This window comes from Cervus elaphus, chromosome 5 (genome assembly GCF_910594005.1).
Source record: "Cervus elaphus chromosome 5, mCerEla1.1, whole genome shotgun sequence".
NCBI classification, from domain to species: Eukaryota; Metazoa; Chordata; class Mammalia; order Artiodactyla; family Cervidae; genus Cervus; species Cervus elaphus.
In genome coordinates, this window is record NC_057819.1 from 42,462,761 (window position 1) to 42,489,959 (window position 27,199).

At 36.6% G+C, this 27,199-nt stretch overlaps 1 protein-coding gene across 1 annotated transcript in view; it reads left to right on the forward strand.

Moving 5' to 3' along the window:
• C5H4orf33 (chromosome 5 C4orf33 homolog) overlaps positions 1-21,723 on the forward strand; it is an 86,171-nt gene extending 64,448 nt beyond the window's left edge. Inside the window, exons 9-10 of the transcript XR_006341119.1 lie at positions 19,719-19,771; positions 21,467-21,723. The gene's annotated coding sequence lies outside the window, so the exon portion shown is untranslated. The remainder of the gene's footprint in view (positions 1-19,718; positions 19,772-21,466) is intronic.
• Positions 21,724-27,199: the final 5,476 nt, after the last annotated feature.

Here is a 27,199-nt window from a genome sequence, read left to right on the forward strand (position 1 = left end):
GGAACTGAAATAATGACCCATCTATAAAAAGTATAACACACTACTGAGGAATTCTTCTCCAACTCTAGAAATGAAATTCTTAGCAAAGGACTGAATCAATCCACTGTAGAGACTGTGGTCTTATCACTGGATTTTAGAAAAAATTGCTCACTCTTATTAGGTTTTCCTGGTGGCTCAGATGGTAAAGAATCTGCCTGCAAGGCAGGAGACCCTGGTTACATCCCTGGATCAGGAAGATACCCTGGAGAAGGGAATGGCTACCCACTCCAGTATTCCTGCCTGGAGAATCCCATGGACAAAGGAGTCTGGTGGGCTGCAGACCATGGGGTCACAAAGAGTCAGACACAACCAAGTGACTAACACTATTGGGAAGGCTGGTTTTACTTTGTTATTTAATTTTGGAGCAAGTGGAAATAAAAAGTGATTCAAGATCTAGTGTTTAAGAAAAAGTCATTGGAGACTTTTTGAGTTAGAGGACATTTGCATTATTGATCTTTACATTGTAAAATATTTCCAAGATTGTTATTTAAAAGTGGTAGTGAGTAGCAAAATTTATAAAGACTAATGGTTAGCAATTTTTTTTAAAAAGTTAAGGAGTAATAATCTTTTTTTAATGGTAAAAGAACAATTTATTATTTGTCATTTGTTTCCCTCAGAACCATGCCCATACATAGCTCTACGTTATTTAAACAATCATTTTATTGTGGTAAGAACAAAAAACATAGGGTCTACTCTCTTAAATTTTTAAGTGTATAATACGTTATTGTTGACTGTAGGTACAGTAGACCCCTGTAACTTATTCATCTTGCTAAACTGAAACTTTATGCTTATTGCTTAGTAATTTCCCATTTCTAAATCTCCCAGCACCTGGGTTTTACTCTGTGATCCTATGAAGTTGACTATGTTAGATACCCCATGTAAATGGAGCCATATCACATTTGTCTTTCTGTGACTGACTTAGCATTATTTCACTTAGCATAATGTCCTCAAGATTCATCCATGTTGTCACATATTGCAGACTTTCTTTCTTTTTAAAAAGAAAGAAATGTGGTATGTGTATATACCACATTTTCTTTATCCATTCACAGAGGAGAATTATCTTAAGAGAAACAGCAAGACGTACAAAAGATTGACTTACCTTTTGAATCTTCTTAGATCACCTCTGTCCAGTAGAAATTTCTGTGATGTTGGAAAATGTTCTGCATACGCTCTGCCCTAAATGTTAGCTACTAGCCTCGTGACATGTGCCTAGTGCAACTGAGAAACTAAAGTTTAACTTTAATTTTTAATTAATTCAGATTTAAGTTTAAGTTGCTAGGTATGGCTGATCTCTACCATATTGAACAGTGAAGTTCTAGGAAGAGTATCACATAGATAGAGGTATGGCATCTTCTCTTTTCTTTTAAATGTAATTGTGCTTTTTGATCTTTATTATGTCTGAAAAGATATGAATATAGCTAGCATTCCAGTTGTGAAAGTGGAAAGGAGAGATAAGTTCTAAATAAAGTGTTTTTAAAAAATAATCTATGAGTTGTTTGAGAAATACTTAATACAAAATATGCTGCTGGTTTAACACCCTTAAATTACATATATATGTGCATATAAATGTATTGGTAAAAAATTTGAAACTTTGTATTCATATTGTTATATAATATAAAGATATACTACTAACTTAATACCATTAAATTGTGTGTGTCTATACTCATAGGCACATGATGTGTATTATATCTGATAGAGAATATAAAAACTAAAATCAAATCTAAAAGATGTGGGTATCATTAATGAAAATTAGAGTAATTTGAAATTTTGGTGATCTTATGCACATTTATATTCTCTATCAATAAAGAAGAATTCAGAGTAATTAGAGTAGAGGTAAAAACAAGGGGGAGTGGCGGAGGGAAAGACCCATGAAGCAACTTGGGTCTTCAAGACAGGATGCTGATTGATAAAGTGTGAAGAAAGGATAAAAGGAACAAAACAACCTTGAAATCTATCCTTTTGAGTATTTTGAGTTAGAATGAACCAGAATTGACAGAGGCCTGTTTCACTAATGAGAATTTAATTTTTTTTTTGCTGTGTTCCAAAAATGAAAATGCATTAATTGACCATTGGCAGTCTTATAAAGAAAGACCAAAAGGATTGAGGTAGAATTTTCTACAAGGTAAATGATGAACATTGGAGTCAAATGGACATGGGTACGAGCTCCAGCCAACCCTGTTGCTTCCTTGCTGTGTGACTTTAGATTAGTGACCTAACCTTTCTGACACTCAGTTTCCTAATCTGTGGATTGGAGAGAATAAAACAATCACTTCAAAGGCTTTTAGAGATGATGAAATGAAACAATGAATGTCAGGCACTACATTAGATGTTTAATACATAGAGTAAGCCTTCAAATGGTATTAACTATTGATGAAAATATTAAAAGGAATATAAATGAGAAGAAACAGCATTGCATGTTCCATGTGTTGCATTTCAAGTATGGTGATGAAAATGTGACTTAGAAAATACTTTCGGAAAAGAGATACTATCCAAATACAGAGGAATGGAGGTATGGGAAACTCCTGAAGGAAAAGTGTGAAATTTATGAATTTGAAGTAAGGAGGTTATTAAAGAAAATGTGAAATTTTTATTATAATTTAAAATCTCAGGAGAAAAGTTACTGAAATGGAGAAAATGATGCTTTAAAAAAAGAAGATTTATGGACTGGGATGGAAGCCTGAGTTGATGGGAAGTAGAAATGGAGAAAATGCTTGGTTGTAGAATGCCCAAATGCTTTTAGGCTTTCTGGGAACAAGGCAAAGATAAAATAATCCATCATGATCACTGAGGTCCTACTACATAAGGGATTAACTCCATAAAAGACCTGTTTGAAGGGTTTTTTCATATACTATAATATCCCAGTGATAAAAGAAGAAATTTTTAAGAAGTGGCAGGAAATAAAAAATCTGTAAGACACATGTATGCTTTATACCTACTGTGAAAGAGCTTTTTCCTAATTCTCTCCATAATGTGTGGAGAGAGCTCCTTTTTCTTAAATGTGTTTCTCAAAATCTTGTATTTTGGTTTTTATCTATTGAAGCTACCTTGGTCAACAGATTTAATGGAATTTTCTCATTCTTCCTGATTTCTGTGCAGCATGTGACACTAATGATCCTTTCTTTCTTCTTGAGATTCTTTTCAGAGTTCTTCTAGTTCTTTGATTAGTCCTTTGTGATCTCATTGTTTTCTTTTATCCTGGTCCTCCAAGTATGTCTTCTCTTTGTTTCTGCTGTTAGATCTCTTGTGTTTTACATTACCCACGATGACCATGTGATCCTTTTCCATGCCTTCAACCTTAATTTCTATTCAGATTTCTCTAATATCTGTATACCTGTGCCTAACTTTTCTCTAGAGCACTAGTCCTACATTCCTAGTAAAGTTCATTGTGTATCTGCATGTGGATATCCTGACAGCAACTCAAACTTAACATTACTGAAACTGACTAATGAATTTCTAGGTTTTGGTTGAGCATCTCTATCTAAAGTTGCCCCATTCTCTTCTAAACCAAGCAGACAGGAAACTTCTGCCATCTTTGTTGCATCTCTCTCCCTTATTATGTACCATTAGTTGTCACGTCTTGTAACCTTACAGAGTCTTGCTATTCAGCAACTGTTAAGTAGTGTGAATGACCACTGAACGGAATTGCTATATAGTGAACCAAACAGCAAATAGTGACTAGAAGGTCCATTAGAACCCTAAGCATTCCCTGACAGTAGGTCAGTCATGTAAGGGGATGAGTATTGGAAATAAAACTTGGCTGGACCTTTAAAGTAGAAAGTATAGAAGACAGAGAGAGGACAGGGCCACGGCCCAGGAAAATAGGCATCCACATAATCTCCACCCTCTAGACAACTGCAGTGCTTGAGCATGCCTCTCAGAATAGGGTCCTCTGTATAGCTTTGTTAGAGTTCTGTGGATAGCAGTGTCTCTGTAAACATTTTTGAATAACTTAACAGACTCTCAGTGCTATTTGGATATGAATAGGATAAGAGGAAAACATTCAATTAAAAAGTTACAGATATGATTTCTTTAATTTTATCCCACCCCCACTATAAAACACTTGAAAGGAAGTGATTTAAGGAGCAAGCTGGGCCTCGTGAGTGGCCCAAATAACGTATAGTGTAGTGCAGTATTTCGTTACCTCCCTACTTTTTATAACTAGTGACTGCATTTTGTCAGCTATTTTCCTATACCATACTTCCTGGCATCTCAAGGTTACATTTTGGTCATTTGTTTTTTTGAACTGCTTGTCCTTCCCCAATGGATTGATAACAATATAGAAAGGCCCATTTGTGCAGTGTCTTTTTTTTTTTAAGTAAAGCAAATGAATTTTTGCATGTTGCCTTACTGACAAGTTTGCAAATTGCCAATCTTTGCTCTTTTTTCTCCCTCCCAATTTTTCATGGTAGTAATTAAGGACTGTAAATTTCACTTTATCACTTGTGTTAGGAATAGTAGCATAAATCATAGTAATAGCACCGTTTATTTCAGTAATGCCAGCCTGCCTGCAAATCACTTGTAAATTGGTTCCATGGATGTACCTCTATCAAATTAATCAAAAACCACCTACTTACATTTCCTGAGCTTATTTCAAAGGCCTAGTAACAGTGAAAGAGAAAGACCATTGCTGACCTTTCCATTTTTATTTGTTTGTGAATTCTGAATGGCTTGTGCATGTATTTTCATTTTGAATCTTGGCGAACATCTAACTGAGCTTTTTATATAGTGTTGTTTTTTTTTTTTAAATCGCAGGTTGGGATTTGTGCCTCAAGTAATTTACTTGCCAGATGGTCCTACTGTGGTTTATACACAGTCATAATAATGTTTGATTGGACATAAAATTGTTAACCATTTAAGAATTTGTGAGAAGTAATACTTTTCTGCTGGAAAAAAGATTTTTCAATTGAGCATAATTGTTTTCAACTTAGGGAAGCTAGGCAGCAGTCACTTATGTTTGTCCCATAGTACCCAAGAAGGTGGTATCAATGTATTATTCTGAATTTGGAGGGAAAAAAGGAATCTTTCCTTATGTGTTTTCCTTATATTCCTGCTTACACTTTCTGGACAATAGCTAGGACAACTCGAGTTCACATGAGACTGCCTCCCGTGTACTGTTTACATAACATGCTGAGTTCTATCCTGGATATGGTGTCTTCTTTGGGAACTTCCCGATGTATATTATTCATGTCCAGCTTACTTCTTATTTATTGATCCTACCCTAAGAGGAGAAAGGGAAGTTTAAATTTAGTAATAGCTTATTCTTACCCTAAGTCAAACATTCTTAATGGAAAAAATACAGATTATTTATTTTAATTTTATATTTGGAATTACAAGGATGAGGTAAAATCAAGTTCTAGGGCTCAGATAATAAAAATATAATAATAAACATGATCTATAACTTTATATTTATATGCATACTTTCCTTCTATTTCTGTTTCTGATATATAACTTGGTTTTGAGAAATTATTATCTGTATGCAGATTCAATATTTCAGTGAGTTTTGTATTGTAGAGTCTTTAAGGTTAGCATAAGAAATCAAAAATAAGTATAGGGATCTTAATTTTCATAAACAGTTTGCTTTTGCATCTAATTTAAAAGATAATGACAAATTTCCTATAAATTCTTATAGTTTTAGTATCTAGTTTTAATCTCTGTATATTTTCCACTCTAGTTTTTACTGTTAAATAGTCTATATTGAAGATTTCACACTTGGGAAGTTGGAATAATCTTTAAAGCAAATCCACTTGCTATTTTTTCTCTTATCCTTGGATGAACATGTAATTGGCAATACTTTACTTCAAAGAATTTCTTTTATTAGAAAAAGAAGAGAGAAAAGCAACAGATGGCCTTGAATCTTGCTATTCTCTAAAAGAAATTAAATAAATAAAGAAATAAATATTTTATTTCTATGTAGAAAAATCTGAAAACCCAGAGTGAGTTTGATACATTTTGAAATACTGTTAAATAATTCTTTCAGTAACTATTTTATCATTTAGTCCTGTGTATGTACATATGCAGTACTTCTCATGGAGAAAAAATCTTTGGAGAGCAGTGGATTAAAATATCAGAATATTAAGTAGAGATTTTAAAGAGTGACAATTATAATTATTATGAATTCTTTCATGTGTGTGGAAGCTAGTATTAAAAGCATCTGAAAACATACCCACGAAATAAATATTTATTATCTGTAGATCCATATATTAAAACCATATTTGTAAATTTATTTATATATGATTAAAGCATATTTTCATTGTCTATGTTTCAGTAACCCACTTATATAAGTGTGAGAGAGAATAAATTTAAATAATTTAGACACAGGAAATTTTTTAGCCTGTTAGATTTACTTTATTTATGAGACTTTAAGATATTTCAGTGTTGCTTCTTAAAGATAAACTCAATAAAATTAAATCTTGAAAGCCATCACATTTAACAATAAACCAGTGATTAACTGATAAGTTCTCAAAGATGGTGAAATAATGATCTTTCCTTCTATTCCTTTCACCTCTATCCTCTTCTAAAATAAATCATTTCCAGACTGTCAACAAGCATGAGAAATTTCTAACTAAAGACCTTTCTCTCTCGAAGACACTGAAAAGAGAGGCTTAAAGTGAAAAGTGCCATAACTACAATAGTAAGTGCATTCTACCAAGAATAAATAAAAATTGCAAAGCTTGACAGAGAAGAGAACAGAGGGGAATTCAAGTGACTAAACCTCAAATAAAGGATTATCCTTGTTTGTGAGGAATCTGTTCCAGTAAGAAATCGATCTGGAAACCTGCATACAAAAGGAGCTGGGCAGTTTTCTCAGCTGTAGGGAAACTGCCACTGGGACCAGTCATCCTAACTGGACAGTGATCTGCCCACAAGTCTTCAGGTCCAGCAATATACATCTGCCTTGGCCTTTTTCTGTACAGTTATTAGGCCTTAGGTCTATTTATTTAGACAGCAGCTGTCCTAAATCAATGACACTCACACAGTGATTAAAATAAATTTGGTACTATATTTTTACAGCTCTATTAACTTTACCATTTGACTTTCTGTTTTGTAAAAGGGGGAAAATGAAAATTGAGAACTGTGCATATACTGTGTAAGTGCATGCCAACCAGATTAAAATCCCATCAGCAGATGTAGAGATAACTGAACCAAAGTGACAGATTTAACACTGCTGTCTGTTTATGTGTCAGATAGAGTTAAATGTTTTGCTGAATTCTTAAAATGGTTTGGCTCTGTAATATCTAGCATAATCAACACTGAAAACTGGAGCACGATTTTGTCTTACTATGTGGAAAAGGCTATGTGCACTTGAGGATCTAGAAAATTGCTATTGAAAGTGGTATGTTTAAAAAAATGGGTTTGATTAATGAAAAAAAGTTGGCTATTTGAATATATTTGTTAGGCGGAAATGAAATCATTCATTCATTTATTTACCAGACTTTCACTGAGTACTTTTTATGGGTCAGACTCTGTTAGGGGCGGAAGAGACAAAGTCAAATAACATGTAGTCTCTGCTCTTTTGGAGCTTTTGCTACAGTGACATGTATCCACTTTTTCAAAATGTTTTGTTAATTTAGTTAACATTGATTGGATTTCTTAAAAACAAGTTTTCTCTGAATTTTTTTTTTTTTTTGGTATATGTTTTCTTTACATCTACTTTAAATATCTCTTCTGTTTGGGAATAAAAAATAAAAATAGAGCAAAACAACAGAACAGAAAATAAAGCAACAAACAACGCCAAGTCATGCTACTACACTGAGAGTCTATAAAGTAAGGAATCCCATTAACTCTGAAAGGAATAAAAATTTTTTTCTTCTATATTAAAGATGGTACCTTTTCTTTGAGGATGGTTCTTTATGTTAGAAGTTCATTGATATATGAGTGTCACCTGCAAAATCTGCTGTATTGTTTAATGCATTTCACATTTTTAACTGTAGGTGTATACAGTTTTTAGCAGAGAAGGCAACGGCACCCCACTCCAGTACTCTTGCCTGGAAAATCCCATGGGCAGAGGAGCCTGGTAGGCTGCAGTCCATGCGGTCGCGAGTGTCAGATACGACTGAGCGACTTCACTTTCACCTTTCACTTTCATGCATTGGAGAAGGAAATAGTAGCCCACTCCAGTATTCTTGCCTGGAGAATCCCAGGGACAGCGGAGCCTGGTGGGCTGCCGTCTAAGGGGTTGCACAGAGTCGGACACGGCTGAAGTGACTTAGCAGCAGCAGCAGTATACAGTTTTTACAGGCTTCCCAGGTGACTCAGTGGTAAACTGTCTACCTACCAATGCAGGAGATGTGGGTTTGATCCTTGAGTGGAGAAGATCCCCTGGAGGAAGAAATGGCAACCCACTCTAGTATCCATGCCTGGGAAATCCCATGGATAGAGGTGCCTGTCAGTCTTCATTTCATAGGGTCGCAAAGGAGTGAGATATGACTCAGTGATTAAACAACAACAATACACTATTATGCAGATTTAAATAAGAAGAATTTGATGTCTTTATGAGAACCATTACAATCCTTCCCAAATTGTAAACACTATTTTTGAGGAAAGAAAATAGGCTATTAAACTGCACTGAAGTCATCAATGTCAGCTTTCATCTTTGCTGGCTTGGGTTTACCTGTATTTAGTATTATGAGTTCTACTCTGATTGAACACCCCTGACGTCATATATGGGGTTTGACAAATATGAGGATTCACAGGCTAATTCAGTTATTCAACAAGTATTTTGTGAGTATTTACCATGTACAGGGTGTTATTCTTGTGACTGGGGTTATATGTGTGATCAGGAGTCTAAGCTCTTTTCTTCAATGAGCTCATATTCCAGGGAAAGTCCTGACTAGCAAAGAGTTCATGTGGGGAAATTCCTAATGATTCTGTCCAACAGAATGAGTTATCTGTCTTCAGGAAATAAAACACTGCAGTGTAGGACTTAGTATCTCATACATTTACTCTTTTAACTTAGGGTGCACCTACTGTGTCCAAGGCTATATTCTAGGCATTGGATCCTCTCTTAATATTCAGATTTAGGAGATCTTGAATGTACTACTTTAATCAGTTCATTTTGAATGTAAATAATCTTAGCTAGGCTTGTAGTAAGAGCTATGTGGCAGAAACTTCTAAGTACACTATGATGATGCCTTCTATTATATGTTGCTAATTGATAAAAGACTGTTGTATGTATTTTTCTGTTTTAGCCATGCCTCGGCTTGCGGATCTTAGTTCCCCAACCAGGGATTGAACCCTGGGTTCCTGGCAGTAGAAGCATGGAGTCCAAACCTCTGGGCTGCCAGGGAATTCCTTATTGTAATCTTAATCAAGCAAAGTTGATGGCCAAGATGGTGTTTCAGGGGGAATACTAGAGAGCTTTAGTGATTTTCTTGCTGAAATGATAATTCCTTACTTAAAAAGAAACTGCAGGAAGGAATGCCTCAGTTTTGCATCTCTGGTTCTACTCAGATGCTTAAACAAGGACTTCCTTGAAATTATAGAAACAGTCACCATTTACTTTGTTGTTTTGGGTTCACGTTTATACAACCTTTCTGCATTTCCTGTCTAGAGAAGATCCTTTAGCATTTGTTGAAGAGCTGGTTTGGTGGTGCTGAATTCTCTCAGCTTTTGCTTATCTGTAAAGCTTTTGAATTCTCCTTCATATCTGAATGAGATCCTTGCTGGATACAGTAATCTAGGTTGTAGGTTATTCTCTTTCATTACTTTCAGTACGTCCTGCCATTCCCTTCTGGCCTGGAGGGTTTCTATTGATAGATCAGCTGTTATCCTTATGGGGATCCCTTTGTGTGTTATTTGTTGTTTCTCCCTTGTTGCTTTTAATATTTGTTCTTTGTGTTTGATCTTTGTTAATTTGATTAATATGTGTCTTGGGGTGTTTCGCCTTGGGTTTATCCTGTTTGGGGCTCTCTGGGCTTCTTGGACTTGGGTGGCTATTTCCTTCCCCATTTTAGGGAAGTTTTCAGCTATTATCTCCTCGAGTATTTTCTCATGGCCTTTCTTTTTGTCTTCTTCTTCTGGAACTCCTATGATTCGAATGTTGGGGCTTTTCACATTGTCCCAGAGGTCCCTGAGGTTGTCCTCATTTCTTTTGATCCTTTTTTCTTTTTTCCTCTCTGCTTCATTTATTTCCACCATTTTATCTTCTATCTCACTTATCCTATCTTCTGCTTCCGTTAGTCTACTCTTGGTTCCCTCCAAAGTGTTTTTGATCTCATTCATTGCATTATTCATTTTTAATTGACTCTTTTTTATTTCTTCTAGGTCTTTATTAAACATTTCTTGTATCTTTTCAATCTTTGTCTCCAGGCTATTTATCTGTAACTCCATTTTGTTTTCAAGATTTTGGATCATTTTTATTATCATTATTCTAAACTCTTTTTCAGGTAGATTCCCTATCTCCTCCTCTTTTGTTTGACTTGATGGGCATTTTTCATGTTCCTTTACCTGTTGGGTATTTCTTTGCCTTTTCATCTTGTTTAGATTGCTGTGTCTGGAGTGGGCTTTCTGTATTCTGGAGGTCTGTGGTTCCTTTTTATTGTGGAGGATTTACCCTGTGGGTGGGGTTAGACGATTGGCTTGTCAAGGTTTCCTGGTTAGGGAAGCTTGCGTCAGTGTACTGGTGCATGCAATTTGATTTCTTCTCTTTGGAGAGCAATGGAGTGCCCAGTAATGAGTTTTGAGATGGGTCTATGTGTTAGGTGTGTCCTTGGGCTGCCTGTATGTTGACGTTCACGGCTATGTTCCTGTGTTGCTGGAGATTTGCGTGGTATGTCTTGCTCTAAAACTTATTGGCTCTTGGGTGGTGGTTGGTTTCAGTATGGCAACGGGACCACACCTATCAATAATTACCCTAAATGTAAATGGGTTGAATGCCCCAACCAAAAGACAAAGATTGGCTGAATGGATACAAAAACAAGACCCCTATATATGCTGTCTACAAGAGACCCACCTCAAAGCAAGAGACACATACAGACTAAAAGTGAAGGGCTGGAAAAAAATATTTCATGCAAACGGAGACCAAAAGAAAGCAGGAGTCGCAATACTCATATCAGATAAAATAGACTTTCAAATAAAGGATGTGAAAAGAGACAAAGAAGGACACTATATAATGATCAAAGGATCAATCCAAGAAGAAGATATAACAATTATAAATATATATGCACCCAACATAGGAGCACCGCAATATGTACGGCAAACACTAACGAGTATGAAAGAGGAAATTAATAGTAACACAATAATAGTGGGAGACTTTAATACCCCACTCACAACTATGGATAGATCAACTAAACAGAAAATTAACAAGGAAACACAAACCTTAAATGACACAATGGACCAGCTAGACCTAATTGATATCTATAGGACATTTCACCCCAAAACAATCAACTTCACCTTTTTCTCAAGTGCACACGGAACCTTCTCCAGAATAGATCACATCCTGGGCCATAAATCTGGTCTTGGAAAATTCAAAAAAATTGAAATCATTCCAGTCATCTTTTCTGACCACAATGCAGTAAGATTAGATCTCAATTACAGGAAAAAAATTGTTAAAAATTCAAACATATGGAGGCTAAATAACATGCTTCTGAATAACCAACAAATCATAGAAGAAATCAAAAAAGAAATCAAAATATGTATAGAAATGAATGAAAATGAAAACACAGAAACAGTCACCATAAACCTTGAAGAGATTGGCCTGAAATATTTTTGAGGACCAGATTTTAATGTGGTTTCTGAATCAAATTTAAATTTTTCAATTAAAAAAATTAAACCATGAGAACTTCAGTAGGAAAAACCAGGATTTGAGAGGGTAGGTGGCAAACTGATGATGTTGAGGTTTGAGATATCAAGGGAATGCCTTTTTGATAGCATATAAATAGTGCATCTGTTCCCTCTTCCAGCTAGTACATGGAATCTTTTGCTTCACCACTCAGAGCAAAATTTAAAGAATTTAGCAGCAGAATATCTAAATATTGGGAAGTAGCACAAGGGACAAGGAAGGAAGAGCACAGAAATGCCTACCTCAATCTCTAAGTGTCTTCACAATTTTTCTTAGAATCTTGCCTTCTGCCTAATATAACAGGAAGAGCACTTAAAAGAGCCACTTGTGGGAAGCAAGAAAGATGATATTGTGAACAATTAGGATGTTAAATCAACCACAGTCATGTGGTTTTCCCTGTGAATAGGTATTTCAGTTCAGTTGCTCAGTCATGTCTGACTCTTTGCGACCCCATGAACTGCATCTTGCCAGTCTTCCCTGTCCATCACTAACTCTTGGAGACTGCTTAAACTCATGTCCATCTAGTTGGTGATGCCATCCAACCATCTCATCCTCTGTTGTTCCCTTCTCATGCCTTCAATCTTTCACAGCATCAGGGTCTTTTCCAATGAGTCATTTCTTTGCATCAGGTGGCCAAAATAATGGAATTTCAGTTTCAGTATCAGTCCTTCCAACAAATAGTCAGGGCTGATTTCCTTTAGGATTAACTGGTTGGATCTCCTTGCAGTCCAAGGGACTCTCAAGAGTCTTCTCCAACATTCAAGTTCAAAAGCATCAATTCTTCGGCACTCAGCTTTCTTTATGGTCCAACTCTCACTTCCATACATGACTACCAGAAAAACCATAGTTTTGACTAGGCGGACCTTTGTTGGCAAAGTAATGTTTCTGCTTTTAATATGCTCTCTAGGTTTGTCATAGCTTTTCTTACAAGGAGCAAGCATCTTTCAATTTCATGGCTGCAGTCACCATCTGCAGTGATTTTGGAGCTCAAAAATCTGAAGTCTCTCACTGTTTCCATTGTTTCCCCATCTATTTGCCATGAAGTGATGGGACCAGGTCCCATGATCTTAGTTTTCTGAATGGTGAGTTTTAAGCCAGCTTTTTCACTCTCTTCTCTCACTTTCATCAAGAGGCTCTTTAGTTCTTCTTCTCTTTTTGCCATAGTTCAGTTAGTTACTTCAGTCGCTCAGTCATGTCTGACTCTTTGTGACCCCATGAATCGCAGCACGCCAGGCCTCCTTGTCCATCACCAGCTCCTGGAGTCTACCCAAACCCGTGCCCATCAAGTTGGTGATGCCATCCAGCCATCTCATCCTCTGTCGCCCTCTTTTCCTCCTGCCCCCAAGCCCTCCTAGCATCAGGGTCTTTTCCAATGAGTCAGCTCTTCGCATCAGGTGGCCAAAGTATTGGAGTTTCAGCTTCGGCATCAGTCCTGCCGATGAACACCCAGGACTGATCTCCTTTAGGATGGACTGGTTGGATCTCCTTGCAGTCCAAGGGACTCTTCAAGAGTCTTCTCCAACACCATAGCTCAAAAGCATCAATTCTGCAGCACTCAGCTTTCTTCACAGTCCAACTCTCACATCCATACATGACCACTGGAAAAACCGTAGCCTTGACCAGATGGACCTTTGTTGGCAAAGTAATGTCTCTGCTTTTTCATATGCTCTCTAGGTTGGTCATAACTTTCCTTCCAAGGAGTAAGCATCTTTTAATTTCATGGCTGCAGTCACCATATGCACTGATTTTGGAGCCCCCCAAAAATAAAGTCTGACACTGTTTCCACTGTCTCCCCATCTATTTCCCATGAGGTGATTGGACCAGATGCCATGATCTTAGTTTTCTGAATGTTAAGCTTTAAGCCAACTTTTTCACTCTCCTCTTTCACTTTCATCAAGAGGCTCTTTAGTTCCTCTTCACTTTCTGCCATAAGGGTGGTGTCATCTGCATATCTGAGATTATTGGTATTTCTCCCGGCAATCTTGATTCCAGCTTGTGCCTCCTCCAGCCCAGCGTTTCTCATGAGGTACTCTGCATATAAGTTAAATAAGCAGGGTGACAATATAAGCCTTGATGTACTCCTTTTCCTATTTGGAACCAGTCTGTTGTTCCATGTCCAGTTCTAACTGTTGCTTCCTGACCTGCATACAGGTTTCCCAAGAGGCAGGTCAGGTGGTCTGGTATTCCCATCTCTTTCAGAATTTTCCACAGTTTATTGTGATCCACACAGTTGAAGGCTTTGGTGTAGTCAATAAAGCAGAAGTAGATGTTTTTCTGGAACTCTCTTGCTTTTTCGATGATCCAGCAGATATTGGCAATTTGATCTCTGGTTCCTCTGCCTTTTCTAAAACCAGCTTGAACATCTAGAAGTTCATGGTTCACGTATTGCTGAAGCCTGGCTTGGAGAATTTTGAGCATTACTTTAGTAGCATGTGAGATGAGTGCAATTGTGCGGTAGTTTGAGCATTCTTTGGGATTGCCTTTCTTAGGAATTGGAATGAAAACGGACCTTTTCCAGTCCTGTGGCCACTGCTGAGTTTTTCAAATTGCTGGCATGTTGAGTGCAGCACCCTCACAGCATCGTCTTTCAGGATTTGAAATAGCTCCATAAGGGTGGTGTCATCTGCATATCTGAGGTTATTGATATTTCTCCTGGCAATCTTGATTCCAACTTGTGCTTCATCCAGCCTGGCATTTCACATGATGTACTCTGCACAGAAGTTAAAATAAGTAGGGTGACAACATACAGCCTTGACTCTTTCCCCATTTGGAACTATGTTATTCCAAATGATGTTTGGAACAACATTGTTCCAGACAATGTTGTTGTTCCATGTCGAGTTCTAACAGTTGCTTCTTGACCTGCATACAGATTTCTCAGAAGGCAAGTAAGGTGGGCTGATATTCCCATCTCCTGAAGAATTTTCCACACTCGTAATCCACACAGTCAAAGGCTTTGGCATAGTCAATAAAGCAGAAGTGGATTTTTTTCTGGAATGCTGTTGCTTTTTCAGTGATCCAGTAGATGTTGGCAATTTGATCTCTGGTTCTTCTGCTTTTTCTAAATTCAGCTTGAACATCTGGAATTTCACAGTTCACATACTGTTGAAGCCTGGCTTGGAGAATTTTGAGCATTACTTTGCTGGTGTGTAAGATGAGTGCAATTGTATGGTACTTTGAACATATTTTGGCATTGCCTTTCTTTGGGATTGGAATGAAAACTGACCTTTTCCAGTCCTGTGGTCACTGCTGAGTTTTTCAAATTTGCTTGTATATTGAGTGTAGCACTTTAAGAGCATCATCTTTTAGGATCTGAGATAGCTTATCTGGAATTCCATCACCTCCAGTAGTTTTGTTTGTAGTGATGGTAGGATCTTAGCCACAGTCAGCTCCCAGTCTTGTTTTTGCTGACTGTATAGTGCTTCTCCATCTTCAGCTGCCAAGAATATAATCAGTCTGATTTTGGTATTGACCGTCTGGTGATGTCCATTTGTAGAGTCGTCTCTTGTGTTGTTGAAAGAGGGTGTTTGCTATGACCAGTTGTTCTCTTGGCTAAACTCTGTTAGCCTTTGCCCTGCTTCATTTTGTATTCCAAGGCCAAACTTGCCTGTTCTTCCAGGTATCTCTTGACTTCCTGCTTTTGCATTCCAGTCCTGTATGATGAAAAGGGTATCTTTTTTTGGTGCTAGTTCTAGAAGGTTTGGTAGGTCATCATAGAACCGTTCTACTTCAGCTGCTTTGGCATTTGTGGTTAGGCCGTAGACTTGAATTACTGTGATATTGAATGGTTTCCCTTGGAAATGAATAGAAATCTTTCTGTCATTTTTTAGATTGTATCCAAATACTGCATTTTGGATTCTTTTGTTGACTATGAGAGCTACTCCATCTTTTCTAAGGGATTCTTGCCCACATTAATAGATATAATGGTCATCTGAATTAAATTCACCCATTCCAGCCCATTTTAGTTCACCAATTCCTAAAATGTCGATGTTCACTGTTGCCAGTCTCTTGTTTGACCACTTCAGCTTCTAAGATACTTCAGTATATTCGTTTATTCATTTACTATTTGGCCTAATGCTCATTAGTCATTCTACAAATGTTAAGTATTGTTAAGTGTTAAGTATGCTAGACAATGGGAACATGCTGGTGTACAGGGTAGACTTCCTCTTTGACCTCTTAGAATTGTATTTTTCTCATACAGAAGGGAATAACAGATTATAGATAAAAAGCTTATTCAGCTGAAAAATGGTTTACTGATGTAGTCTGAGTTCTAAACATTAATTTGCTTTTCTGTAATACTTTCAGAAAATAAAAAATGGCATCCTGTTCTTCTTTTAGTAAATGGTAAAGAGTCTCTTCAATGAATGTAGCTAAAATGTCAGCTCTATGAGGGCAAGATTCTCCAAGCCAGGCTTCAGCAATACATGAACCATGAACTTCCAGATGTTCAAGCTGGTTTTAGAAAAGGCAGAGGAACCAGAGATCAAATTGCCAGCATCTGCTGGATCATCGAAAAGAGAGTTCCACAGAAGCATTTATTTCTGCTTTATTGACTATGCCAAAGCCTTTGACTGTGTGGATCACAATAAACTGTGGAAAATTTTGAAAGAGATGGGAATACCAGACCACCTGACCTGCCTCTTGGGAAACCTGTATGCAGGTCAGGAAGCAACAGTTAGAACTGGACATGGAACAACAGACTGGTTCCAAAAAGGAAAAGGAGTACATCAAGGCTGTATATTGTCACCCTGCTTATTTAACTTATATGCAGAGTACCTCATGAGAAACGCTGGGCTGGAGGAGGCACAAGCTGGAATCAAGATTGCCGGGAGAAATACCAATAATCTCAGATATGCAGATGACACCACCCTTATGGCAGAAAGTGAAGAGGAACTAAAGAGCCTCTTGATGAATGTGAAAGAGGAGAGTGAAAAAGTTGGCTTAAAGCTCAGCATTCAGAAAACTAAGATCATGGCATCCAGTCCCATCACTTCATGGCAAATAGATGGGGAAACAGTAGAAACAGTGTCAGACTTTATTTTTGGGGGGCTCCAAAATCAGTGCATATGGTGACTGCAGCCATGAAATTAAAAGATGCTTACTCCTTGGAAGGAAAGTTATGACCAACCTAGAGAGCATATGAAAAAGCAGAGACATTACTTTGCCAACAAAGGCCTATCTGGTCAAAACTATGGTTTTTCCAGTGGTCATGTATGGATGTGAGAGTTGGACTGTGAAGAAAGCTGAGTGCTGCAGAATTGATGCTTTTGAGCTATGGTGTTGGAGAAGACTCTTGAAGAGTCCCTTGGACTGCAAGGAGATCCAGCCAGTCCATCCTAAAGGAGATCAGTCCTGGGTGTTCATTGGAAGGACTGATATTGAAGCTGAAACTCCAATACTTTGGCCACCTGATACGAAGAGCTGACTTATTGGAAAAGACCCTGATGCTGGGAAGGATTGAAGGCAGGAGGAGAGGGGGACGACAGTGGATGAGATGGTTGGATGGCATCACTGACTCAATGGACATGGGTTTGGGTGGACTCTGGGAGTTGGTGATGGACAGGGAGGCCTGCCGTGCTGTGATTCACGGGGTCGCAGAGAGTCAGACACGACTAAGTGAATGAACTGAACTAAACTGATGAGGTCAAGGACTTTGTTTTGTTGACACCATATGCTCAGTTCCTTGAAAAGAGTCTGTTGCCTGGTAGGCACTTATTAAATACTCATTGTATGACAATCAGTAGCTTGATAAAGTCAGGAATTAATTTAAGCTTCTTGATACAGAAGCGGGTGGAATGAGAACAAAAATGGTATTCTATTTAGATCCCAGGGGCTTCCCCAGTGGCTCAGTGGTACAAGAATCCACCTGCAGCACAAGAGACGTGGGTTTGATACCTGGGTCAGGAAGATCTCCTAGAGAAGGAAATGGCCACCCACTCCAGCCTTCTTGCCTGGGAAATCCTACGGACAGAGGAACTTGGTAATCTTCAGTCCCTGGAGTTGCAGAGTCCAACAAAACTGAATAGCTCAACAACAATTTAGATCCTAACATTTGTTGGTGTTCAGTGGGCTCAGATCTTTATAACAAATATATTTTTTTAAATGGCTTTTGGAAAAATGACATCCCAAGCAGTTAATGCTTGATTCCTATGGTACACTTCTCATCTTCAAATGAATCAAGAAATTACAGTCGTAATGGAGAACTTTCAGAAATTTCTGTTTTGAAAGGAGGTCGGACAACTTACCTGAGATTGTCCTAGCAGAAGAATAGTATGTTGAGTTCCAATAATTTCACAGTGGACCCTTTATCTTAAAAGTTCTCCTTAAAAAAAATTCTGAAAGGGAGACAACTATTGGCAGCTCTATGGAGTTACAATAGAGCCAATTCCAGAGGGGTAAAATTCCTCACATACTTTCTTCTCTAGATGCAAAATAGACTGTCAAGGGAGATCACTATGACCAGCAGATTGTGTTTATCAGACACCATAGATTTTGGTTTATGGATCTCTTCATAGAAATTGTCAGTTGTCCTGTGGACAGCATTGTTACAGCAGTTCCCGGAAGAGTTTTTTTTTTTTTTTAATTGAATTGTCTTGATCTCTGAGGGAATGGAGTTGGAAAGCAGAGAAGGTAATTTGGCTCTTGACTATCACTGTTTTCCAAATGGGTAATTTTAAAAATAGGATTGTCAGTGATTCTGGCTGACTTAAGTTAATATTAGATTCTTCATTAAGGTTGACAGGAACTGTCTGGGAACAAAGGAAGGAAGTCTGTGGAGAGATAATCTGTGTTAAAAAGGAATCCAATATTCTCTATTTGGGACATGGATTGTTTCCAAAGCCTATCTCTGTTTTGCCTTATCCTTGTTAAAAGATTATATTAATACACATTAATGAGATGAACCATTTAAAAAGGTAAAAATTGATGTCAGTAGAAAATTACTAAAAATTGTGAAACTGATAAAATAGTTGTTGATGAATGTGTGAATATAGCCAATATAATAAATATAATCAGTTTCTGAAATGGTGACAAAGAATGAAATGACTAACTCAAACAGGTAGGGGCATATAAAATCCATTAGAGGTTATCTCCTGACCTGAATGTCAGGTTCATTTGGGAATGGTGGCTGCTACAGATCTCCATTGTCTAGGTTTGCCTGCCAGGGATCTGCATAGATACTAACGACTAAAATAAAGATAGGGCTAACAAAGTGTCCCTTACTTTTCCTTAGAACTCCAAGCATGAAGTACCACTACCTAGGTCTTCAGTATCATTATGCCCTTATAAAAATTAGCTGTTTCTTGTGAACTGACATTTTATATATTAGTGAAAATGAATGTTAGCTGCTCAGTGGTCCCCAGACTCTTCGCGACCCCATGGACTATAGCCCACCAGGCTCCTCTGTCCATGGAATTTTCCAGGCATGAATACTGGAGTGGGTTGCCCTTCCCTTCACCAGAAGATCTTCCCAACCCAGGGATCAAACCCAGGTCTCCTATACTCAGGCAGATTCTTTATCATCTGAGCCACCAGGGAAGCCAATAACAGACAATAAGTATTTTCAACTTTTTCTAAATAACAAAACTATGAATGGGGTGAATACTCAATGGCAGTACTAATGGGTTTTCAACTTAGGAACCATGAATTACAAGCTTGCCTTATAAAAGGCATATCATTTTTGTCTAATTTAAATTTAGGTTCTATTTGTTTAATACATTAAATCTGCCAGTTGAAAATTATTGCTTTTTTGATTATTAACTCCAAACTATGAAAGAAAGAGCTGAGTTTACAATTTAAAATCAGCACTACCTGGAAGCAGTGGAATGGGATTTTATTTCTTCCTTGGGAATATTTTCCACCTGGTATGGATAAAATGAATTCATATGCACTTCATGGATCACAGATTAGTAGATTCAATACCACATGAAGAAATTGAGGACAGACAAGGCCTAACTTGTGAGTATGCAAATAATTTGATTATATATTTACTTTCAGATTTTATCTTTACTGAATTGTGAGAAGGAGATATGAGCTTTAACTACAACTCCTTAAATTTTTTTTTTAATATGCCAGAAGGATTTTCATTGCATTTCTGGTGATTAAAATAAGTAGCTCTATTCACATATACTGAGATTTTTTCCAAATTTATTTAAAAACATTTTCTGGTTTATACTATGAGAGCTAATTGGAACTAAAAATGCCAAGGAACAATTATAAATTATTTAGGCTTTCTAAATATAGAATTAAATCTAACTAGTAACCTTTATGTTTTATATTATTTTATGTTTTATTATATATTTATAAACATATTTTATATAATATGATTATATTATTTTCTCAACCCTCCACAAGGGAAGCCCAACCCTTCATAACTCCAACCCAATTCCAAATATGGTTTACTTTTTGCAAATATTCCCTGTGTATTATATTTTATAGATATTTGAAATTTTTGGTTTGATACCTGCTCATTTCAGATGCTACACATTTTAGGGGAAAGATACTTTAAACATTCACCATTTTTTCACAGTGCCTAAAATTTAAAAACTACACATACATGTAAAATTATAAATATTTGAGTATGTGTAACAATATATATATATATATTTGTATTCTTTATGTATAACACAATTGAATTATTTTTAACATTTTTGCTTGACCTGCTTTTTATACTCTTTAACAACTCCATTATTTGCTTCAATTCCCACCTAATTGGAAATGAATCTACATAGCAGTCAGCTTGAATCAACTTCCTTCAGGCTGTACTAGGCACTCTCTAGGACTGTATGATTTCTGTTTGCTTTTATGAATGATAACAGTAGCATTGCCACTGGTAGTAAAAGCTTGCATACTTTGATAATACATAGGTAAAGCTCATTCTACAGGAGTGTTGTATGAATGAAACTATTGGATTGGCCAAAAAGTTCATTCCGGTTTTCCATACAGTATGAAAAACCTGAACAAAGTTTTTGGCCAATCCAGTGCTTAATTAGTATACAGTATGTCTGTGAGTTGAGTGAACGTGTTTTGTAGTAATCAGGGATTCACAGAAACTGCCAATAAAACATGAGAGGATACCTTTGTTGTTGCATGGTCAACCTCAGATTCAGACCACCTATCTTAAAATGTGAATTCAACAAACTGATCATATAAAATTTTTTAAGTGAGATTTGAATTGAAAAATGTATGTATATAATCATTAATTAGCATAGAAATAGTGATTTCTTACTCCTCAATGAATACTGTAGCAAGTTCTGTACATGTATACATGAGAAAAATATAAAAAAAGATCTAATTCATTATTATATTATTTAAAAATAATATAACCAATATATTAATGAACAATTTTTTAATTAATTTATTTATTTTAATTGGAGGCTAATTACAATATTTTAGTGGTTTTTGCCATACACTGACATGAATCAGCCATGGGTGTACATGTGTCCCCCATCCTGAACCCCCTCCTACCTCCCTTCCCCTCCCATCCCTCAGGGTTTTCCCAGTGCACCGGTTTTGAGTGCCCTGTTTCATGCATCGAACTTGGACTGGTCGTCTTGTGTGCATTTTTCTTTAAATTTTATTTAATGAATAATAAAAACATAGTGGTGTCTTTAATACTTAAAATTTGACTTTTTTTTTCTATGTGGCCTGAAGCCATCGCCTTGAGTATTTTAAAACTTTCAACCTGAAGTGGATTATGAGAGATGACTGGGGAGCAGCCAGACTTGGAGCTGTGGAAAGAGCTTTGCTGTGATCCTTTACCTTCTGACAACACAGGTTATAACTCATGAAGAAAGGCACTTAACACTCCATGTACCACCACCTTTTGGCCTCAGCTGGACGGCTGAAGTAAAATCATTGTCTGCTACCACTGTAAACGTTCCAACAACATGCCAGAAATAAATCATTTAATTGAACATGGCTTTTACACTTTATCTTTTACTAATAATGATTTTTTAAAAAATAAATGATAAGAGAAAATAATTGTTTGGGTATTTCTTTCCCATCAACTCATCCTTCCTGGCAAGTTTTCTGTTCCCTGAAATAGAGCTTTTGAAAATCAAGAAACATTATGATATGTTTCTGTTAAAATGCCAGTCATACATTGCATAGTGCTGAGACCTGAAGTAGAAAAATGAACTGCTGCAAATTTTGCCCTTAAGAAAAATAGTGCTTTGAAAATACTTCTCAGTGTTACCCTTTAATATATTATTTATTTTCTAAATATGGCAATTTTCTTGTAGGGATGGCATTGCAGGTCATCTGTCAGAATAAATGCTAACCTAGCCTAAAATACTCTGAGAAATATTGGTTTAGTGGACTAGAGTGAGTCCACTAGTCATTACATTATTAAATTATTGGGCACTTGTTGGATTCAGAAATGTTTTGTATGTTAAAAGTATATCTAATCTTTCTCCAGCCTCCAGCACTTTCACTGAGTCTCTGAGGAATCAGTTTATTTATGGCGGCAACAATAGTTGATTCTGAGACCTTAAGCTTAAAGATAAACTATTTCTTTTTTGTATCAGTCTTTGAATTTGGATGTCATGGAAAAGTAGAACAGGATAATAGCACCACACAGTTGCTCATGTTACTGGTGGGCAGATTCTTTGTTGCCCTGGAGAGAAGCGGAATCTGATCCTAAGAAATTTGCCAGTTCTCTCGTTTGCCTCTCTAAAACAGTTTGGGGTTATTTATCAATTAAGTCGTTGTTTAGTTAAAACTTGTTCTAAATAACACAGTGTAGTTCTAATCTTGTGGCAACTTCATAATCAGTTCTGGGGATTACAGAAGTGAATATTCTTAACAATACTGAGGACAATTCTTAACAAAAATGAGGACAATAACAAGCAAAAATACTCGAGGAAATTTAATGAATAACAACTTCACTTGGAAAACTTAAATGGAGTAATTCACATCCTGAAAGAATGAATGAAAAAATAAACTCCATTATTTCTGAGCTCTTAATTATGGTAAACCAGTTCAGATTATAAATTCAAAATTCCAAGCACTTCATACTTAAGTTTGAAAATGTACTATAGTTTAAATATATGGTGCAGTGAAATTTAAGTGTGAATCCACCCCTCCAGACCTCCAGCCTTAGCTGGAGGGAAAATAGCATATTCTCATGTCCCGATTCATCAAAGTCCAGTTTTCAGGTGTTTTGATGGTTAAATCTGTCTAGTGAGTGTCCATCAATTTTATACAAAGATTTCTGTGTAGGCTGCCTTGCTTCTGCGAATGGGAGTTTGGGAACTTTAAATGAAAGAGTGTATAAAGTTTTCTTTGCTGAGTGTTATTAACTGAGGGACTCTGGATTAATTTAGCAGCCAGGTCTGTTCTTTCAGCCATAAGCCATGCTGTCAGAGAAACTTAATTACACTTTAAGTGGGATGCAAATGAGTTGTGACACTACATCATTTCACATGAAAGGTTCATTACTTACGTTAACTTGCACAATGCCTGCTCCTAAACCTAGACTCATTGCAATATTCCTGGGATTATTTTTTTTAACATAGCTAAATACAAATAGGGTTTTAACTTTTAATAGTCTGTTTCCTTTTTAATATTTAAGACTACAAGTGTTTGCTTTATTAAATGATTATGAATTGAACTTCTACATACATAAATATATTAAAGCTGGCAGAAAAAAAATGTGTTCTATCATTTTGCTGCTCAATAGCATATTCTCAGGACCCGATTATGCTTTAAAGTAACTTTATATCAGTAACTTCTTTAGCACTGATATCCATGACTTGAAACAGGAAATTTAGCAAGCTTTAAAATCAGAAGTTTGAGGAGTTTTATTCTTAGAGTTTAACAGATTTTTCTGAGGATCTGTTGGGTGATTTGGGGTGAGGAAACATAAACATAAACTTAAACATAAAAATATGTTTTATATTGATTATTAAAAGCTTGAGTGGTGGGGATAAATCAGTCATGACTATCTGACAATGTATTAGGACAAGTAAAACAATATATTTGTTCCTATTCTGAAGAAATGGTTCTGGAATTTAAGGGGAGAGAGAGTTCATTTTAGATTCATACCTCTATTCTTTGATGTGGTAATAAGAGTTTTAGAGAAAATAGTTGTTTTCTTCCTAACATAATCAGTTACTATAATCAATCTTTGGTGCTTGACAAGTTTGTCCTCAAGGATTGGTAGTAGAAAAAAACAACAGTAGCAAATTTTTGTCACTTACACTCTTGGCAAGGTCCTAAGCACTTTACTTGTATTAGCTCATTTAATACACACACATAAGAGCCCTGTGAGGCAGGTACTCTGTCCCCATTTTACAAATGACAAAACAGAAAAAGAGAGGGATTAAACAAGTTGCCCCCCCCCCAAAAAAAAAAACAAGTTGCCCAGAGTCTCAACAGTGTGAGAGCCAGGGTTCAAACCTACTCATTCTATTTGTAAAGCTCCTGCTTTTAACCACTATGGCATACCACCTACATTGTACAGGGATTTTTATATTTATTAAATATAATAAAAAATATTTTAAAATAAGTAGATGACAAAGTCCACAGATATCATAATGGAATACAGATCATTCTGTTAAGTGAAGAATGTGATTTTTTAAAAAATTGAAGTACAGTTGATTTACAATGTCATAGAGGAACATGATATAATTCATACTGTGTCTGTTTATTCAAGTAAATCCCTAGGGTTTAGAGTCAAAAGTTTTGTTATAGTTTTTGAAGATTTTTATTTTTTTTTGATGTAGACCATTTTTAAAGTCTTTTTTGAATTTGTTACAACATTGTTTCTGTTTTATGCTTTGATTTTTTAGGTGTGAGGCATGTGGGGTCTTAGCTCCCTGACCAGGGATCAAACTTGTACCTCCTGTATGGGAAGGAAGTCTTAACTACTGGACTTCCAGGGAAGTCCCCAAATTTTATTGTAATTGAATATACCAACCATTAGATGCTGTTTCATTTTAAGGCACAAGTCTGTCTTTTTCCTAATGAATAGCTCATGGTATTTATTACAAATAGACTTTGATATCAAACTGGAACAGATATGGAAAGGTGAATTATATTCTTCATTGCAAATTTATAGAATAAGGTAAAACCATGTAATGCACTGAGCTGCTTCACTATAACTTAATATACTGGAATTGTAGTTAGTTTACTAGTAGTTTGGTGTTTGAGGGAATTATGCAGTTTTGAAATCCAAATTTACCTCCTCATAACATGATCATTCCATCTTTTAAATGATAGGAAATATGCTCCTAAATTGAGGATAATATGTATGCATTGAAATTGATATTCCTTACTGTGCCAGTCATCGGTTTGCTTCAAATTCATCCTGTATTGCCTGCTCTGCAGTAAAGAAACTGGATCCTGTAATCATTTCTCTTCAACAGGCGCAGCCATTCAGCTATGACAATAGAGGGCAGTGGAGAGACATTGTAAGAGAAAGGAGCTTCTGTTCCTCTTTCTGGTGCTGTCTGTCTTTTATTTGGTTTCTCCTGCATGACTTTTTTTGGAGAAGGCAATGGCACCCCACTCCAGTACTCTTGCCTGGAAAATCCCATGGACGGAGGAGCCTGGTAGGCTGCAGCCCATGGAGTCGCTAAGAGTTGGACACAATTGAGCGACTTCACTTTCATTTTTCACTTTCATTCACTGGAGAAGGAAATGGCAACCCACTCCAGTGTTCTTGCCTGGAGAATCCCAGGGACGGGGGAGCCTGGTGGGCTGCCGTCCATGGGGTCGCACAGAGTCGGACACGACTGAAGCGACTTAGCAGCAGCAGCAGCAGCAGCATGGCTTTCAGCAATGCGTGAAGGGAGTAAGCATCCAGGTGTAACCACCGCCCCTCCCCTCCCCGCACTAGCTACAGTCCTCGAGCACCACTGTTTCTTGGGGAAAGTGCATTACTGGCTTTCATCAGGTGACTGTCTCATTGCCAGTATGAACACTATGCCCCTTGACCACAATGTTCATGAAAACACACCTGAAGTTGGAGAAGAATATGAGCATTTTAGAAGTAGGAGAAACCTTAGAAATCATCTAGTCTAACCCTTCCTTTCTGTAGGAATCCAGAGAGGTTTATTCCATGTGTTGTCACACCTTTTATGTAGCTTGTAACGCTTTTAAATCTTCCCTTTCAGAGTTTATGTTTTAAATAATGACACTACTTATAATTATTTAAAACATTCAATTTGAATTGCAAAGGAGATTTATTTATCTTGAATTTCATTGAGTACTTATTGGCTTTCTACAGTTTCTCGAAGTGTTTTATAGACTATAAGAATAAAAAAGAGACACTTTCTAAGCTAAAACAAAACCCCAATGAAGCAGTATACCAAGGTAGAATATGGTAAAACCCACAAGAGTTATCCTCCAATTAAAAATTACTTTATAAAACCATAAGAGTTACGCAGAAAGAGACTGGAAATCATATTTGGGGCAATAAAGACTATTTCATGAAGACTATAGACATAAAAAGAGGATGGGTAGAGTCAAAGAGTTAGACTTGAGGAGTGGGGAATAAGAGTATATGGATAATTTAAAGCATAAACAAAGTTACAGAGGCAGAAAAATGTTTCACATTGGGATGCAAAATGCCCTCTAGCTTGTTTTATTGTGGGAATAGGCTAGTTACAGGAGAATAATGGAAAAACTTGGCAAAATTACAAATTATTGAATTTTAGTAGATCATGACACATAGTATTTCAATAAAAATCAAGAAAATGTAAGATGGGATGAATAAATGAGTTAATCATGATTATATTCATATAAGTTCAAATTGCATGAATTAAACAATAGAACTTTGAAAGAAATCAAATTCTTCATCTTTGACCTCTGAAAAGAGTTAAGAAGGAGCGAAGAAAGAGTTAAATTGTTTGGATATGACAATATAAAGATTTCTCACTGAATTATATATGAAAAATTTGGTTTCATAATCCTAAAATTATCTTCTCCATCATTGAATGTTAAACATAATATCCAGTATTGACTTATATTGAAGAAAGCTAAAGGGCTTCATTTTCTGGATGGGGGGATTAGATAACCTAAACAGCTTTCAATTATTATAAATCTAGAAAATTTTTTGGAGAAGGAAATGGCAACCCACTCCAGTGTTCTTACCTGGAGAATTCCATGGACAGAAGAGCCTGGAGGGCTACAGTCCATGGCACAAAGAGTCACAAAGAGTCGGACATGACTGAGCTACTAACACACAGAATATTTTTAATACATATAATAGAACATAAAAACTGTTCATTTAAATGCCCAAACGGTAATTTGAAAAATTCCAAAGGAGATAAATGATGAGGAAACAAAGCCCCAGATCAAAAACTAATGTGGAAGCTGCCTTGGGAGGTGGGGATGGGGTTGGGGTTGATTCCATCTCTCAGTTCTCAGGAGCTGGAATTT